This window comes from Triticum urartu, chromosome 2A (genome assembly GCF_056163025.1).
Source record: "Triticum urartu cultivar PI428250 chromosome 2A, HENAU_Tu73, whole genome shotgun sequence".
NCBI classification, from domain to species: domain Eukaryota; kingdom Viridiplantae; phylum Streptophyta; class Magnoliopsida; order Poales; family Poaceae; genus Triticum; species Triticum urartu.
Window position 1 is genome coordinate 104,081,417 of NC_141874.1, and position 4,714 is coordinate 104,086,130.

A 4,714-nucleotide genomic window follows, 5' to 3' on the forward strand; every position below is an offset into this window, starting at 1 on the left:
TGAGCCGCTTAGGGGGTCTGGATCGAAACTCGGGGGTGCGACCCATTCGGGGTCGCGCGACTCGGTGATGTAAAACCACCCCGATTGCCACCCCTTCAGGGTCTCCACAAAGGAGCCCTCGAGCCATAAGACGTTGGCCATCTTGCCCACCATGGCGCCTCCGCACTCCGCCTGGTTGCCGTGCACCACCTTCGGCTTGACATTGAAAGTCTTGAGCCATAGGCCGAAATGGGGGCGGATGCGGAGGAAAGCCTCGCACACGACGATAAACGCTGAGATGTTGAGGACAAAGTTCGGGGCCAGATCGTTTAAATCCAGGCCATAGTAGAACATGAGCCCCCAGACAAATGGGTGAAGAGGGAAGCCCAGTCCGCGGAGGAAATGGGGGAGGAACACCACCCTCTCATGGGGCCTAGGGGTGGGGATGAGCTGCCCCTTTTCGGGAAGCCGATACGCAATGTCGTTAGACAAGTATCCGGCCTTCCTCGGTTTTTTGATGTGTCCCTCTGTGACAGAGGAGACCATCCACTTGCCTCCCGCTCCAGACATGGCTGGAGAAGGTTGAGGTGGGGAGTGCGGACTTGGGCGTTGGAGCTCGAGTGCGCGAGAATGGATAAGCAAGGGAGGAAGAAGGCGTAGGTGAAAAGGTGGATCCTTATCCCCTTATATGGGTGGACGCAACTACGTGTCCCCACCAGCCTGGTAAAACTCGCTTATCTCCAAGCGTCGTAATCAATGGCGCGGTTGGGTTACCCACACCCGTATTGATGAGAATCCCGGAATAAGGGGACACGATCTCTGCTTTAACAAGACGTGCCAAGGAAACCGCCTCGCATGACGCGCTGAGGTGGGATAATGAAACGACTCGGATAAAGGCTTGACCATGGTGTGTCACACTACGGAATACGTCAGCAGATTAGATTTGTGTAAATATTATTCTCTCTATGGCAATATGTGGAAACTTATTTTGCAGAGCCGGACACTATATTTGTGTTCAAAATCTTCTATGAAGTACTTGGAGGAGGAACCCGCCTTGCAATGCCGAAGACAATCTGCGCGCCGAACTCGTCGTCATTGAAGCCTGGTTCAGGGGCTACTGAGGGAGTCCTGGATTAGGGGGTGTTCGGATAGCCGGACTATACCTTCGGCCGGACTCCTGGACTACGAAGATACAAGATTGAAGACTTCATCCCGTGTCCGGAAGGGACTTTCCTTGGCGTGGAAGGCAAGCTTGGCGATACGGATATGTAGATCACCTACCATTGTAACCGACTTTGTGTAACTCGAACCCTCTCCGGTGTCTATATAAACCGGAGGGTTTTAGTCCGTAGGACAACATACACAACAACAATCATACCATAGGCTAGCTTCTAGGGTTTAGCCTCTTCGATCTCGTGGTAGATCTACTCTTGTACTACCCATATCATCAATATTAATCAAGCAGGACGTAGGGTTTTACCTCCATCGACAGGGCCCGAACCTGGGTAAAACTTCGTGTCCCTTGCCTCCGGTTACCATCCGGCCTAGACGCACAGTTCGGGACCCCCTACCCAAGATCTGCCGGTTTTGACACCGACAGGTGGCCTTTAGTACCGGTCGGAGCCACGAACCGGTACTAAAGGGGTGCGCTGCGGTGCGTAAAGTTTAGTCTCACCTCACCGGGCGAAGGGCAGACACACTAGTTTATAAACCCAGCTGCGGCTGCTCTATCGAACACCTCTGTAAACCAGGTTTCTCGGCCTAACTATGGCGCGCTATCCTGTGAGCCTGCTGGGCCTTGTGGGCTTGAATTTACATGCCCAAGGCCTAGCAGGCCCACTGGATAGCGCCCCAACAATTTTTATATAGTTTTTTTCTGTGTTATTTATTTTTTTCTATTTATTTCTGAGTAGTTTTTTCTGATTTATTTATTTTCTTTTATTTATTTCTGAGTAGTTTTTTATATAGTTTTTTCTTTTCTGCTTTATTTTTTTCTTCTATTTGTTTCTGAGTAGTTTTTTTACATGGTGTTTTTCTTTTCTGCTTTATTTATTTTCTTCTATTTATTTCTGAGTAGTTTTTCTATATAGCTCATTTTGTAGTGATTTCCAATTTTGTAGTGATTTTCAATTTCATGGTCATTTAGCTCTCTAAACAAATCAGTAAATGACTGAAAAAGATTAAATGATGTTAGAAAGGGTTGAAAATTGACGACGTTGTTTTGAATGTTGCATACTGAATGCAAAAGAAGTCTGGAGTTCAAATAAGTTTAAAAAATGAAGTAACCGTGTAACAGACGAGTTCTCGTCTGAAACTCTGATACTCCGAAAGAGATTGTCTAGTTTGTACACGAAGTGCGCCCAGTTTTTGCCGTAACACTCTCTACTCTTTTGCACATGCTATGTGGGTGAAATGATGATACCATGCCAACTTTGAACATTTTCATAGTTTATTTTGTAGTGATTTTCAATTTCATGGTCATTTAGCTCTCTAAACACATCGGTAAATGACTGAAAAAGAGCAAATGGTGTCAGAAAGGGTTGAAAATTGACGACGTCGCTTCGAATGTTGCATACTAAACGCAAAAAAGTCTGGAGTTCAAATAAGTTTAAAAAAATGAAGTGACCTTGTAACAGACGAGTTCTCGTCCGAAACCCTGATACTCCGAAAGAGATTGTCCAGTTTGTACACGAAGTGCGTCCAGTTTTTGTCGTAACCCTCTCTACACTTTTGCACATGCTATGTGGGTGAAATGATGATACCATGCCAAGTTTTAACATTTTCATAGTTTATTTTGTAGTGATTTTCAATTTCACGGTCATTTAGCTATTTAAACAAATCGGTAAATGACTGAAAAAGAGCAAATGATGTCAGAAAGGGTTGAAAACTGACGACATCGCTTTGAATGCTGCATACTAAATGCAAAAAGCCCGGAGTTCAAATAAATTTTAAAAAAATGAAGTATCCGTGTAACAGACGAGTTCTCATCCGAAATCCTGATACTCCGAAAGAGATTGTCCAGTTTGTACATGAAGTGCGTCCAGTTTTTGCCGTAACCCTCTCTACGCTTTTGTACATGCTATGTGGGTGAAATGATGATACCATGCCAACTTTCAACACTTTCAGAGTTTATTTCGTAGTGATTTTCAATTTCACGGTCATTTAGCTCTTTAAACAAATCGGTAAATGACTGAAAAAGAGCAAATGATGTCAGAAAGGGTTGAAAATTGACGACGTCGCTTTGAATGCTGCATACTAAATGAAAAAAAGTCTGGAGTTTAAATAAGTTTTAAAAAATGAAGTAACCGTGTAACAGACGAGTTCTTGTCTGAAACCCTGATACTCTGAAAGAGATTGTCCAGTTTGTACACGAAGTGCGTCCAGTTTTTGCCGTAACCCTCTCTACTCTTTTGCACATGCTATGTGGGTGAAATGATGATACCATGCCAAGTTTCAACATTTTCATAATTTATTTTTTAGTGATTTTCAATTTCATGGTCATTTAGCTCTCTAAACAAATCGGTAAATGACTAAAAAAGAGCAAATGATGTCAGCAGAGAGTGAGGGGCGGCCGGCGGGGGAGGACTGGCACGGGGGGATTGAGGGGGAGACCGAGTGAGTGGAGAGAGTGAGGGCGTAAACATGTAAAAATATACATAAAAAATACATTGATTATCAATGATCTTTTTGTGTACAATCTGAATTGTCAACATGAGTCCTCAACGGTTTAGAAACCGGTGAAGACTCATATTGCGACCACAAATTCTACACATAGAGTTCAATGAAGACCATGTGCTTGTGATAGTTTGAGAAGTAACATATTTAAGATGGTGAAAATCTTGCTAGGGGAGCGAGGTGGGACTAAAAACAACCTGCCACAACCTCTTTACTACCGGTTCATGCCACAAACCGGTACTAAAGGGGCTGGACCAGCCACAGCCTCTTTAGTACTAGTTCGTGGCATGAACCGGTAGCAAAGGTTCGCCCTTAACCGGTATACTAAAGATCTCCTCCCGCCTAGCCATTTGAACCGGCACTAATAGACAGATTAGTGCCGGCTTCAATGCAAATCGGGACTAATGTGTCTCACATTTGACCCTTTTTCTACTAGTGAATAGCCAGGCCCCAACAACATATAATGATCCATTCACATATTCTATTATTGGACCATCATCCGGCCCAGTTGAAGAAACATCATGCGACCATCTCGGGTCAGTTGCACTCAAAGTTTGTGGATCCTTTGTCCTCCACATGAAGTAGGGTATACCAAATCGGATTAAGCTAGGGGCTATGTAGATAACCTGCAGAAGGTTAGGAAATTTAAATTTGATAAAAAGAAGCCATTATGGCATTTTCATAATGCTCAAACTAACGCACAAATGCCGACTCATATTTGTGCCTTAAGAGAGGAGGAAACTGCCCTCAACCAATTATCAAACATATTCACCATGGTAGCTGGGGGTGGTAGATTAAACTTTACATGCACAATTCATCGGAACAATGTCACAAACAAGCAAGATATGAATAAATGATAAATGTTTTCCTCCTGATCACACACAACCTTTTGCATTCCTTCCAACGACACTTGACCATGTTATTTTTGGTCTAGAATTACACCTTTGTGTAAAAACCACATAAAATTCTTTATTTTCAATGGAACCTTTAATTTCCACATGTATTTGTTTCGAAAGAGCTGATAATTGTTAATAACAGCTGCGTGGATTTAAAAGAAAAA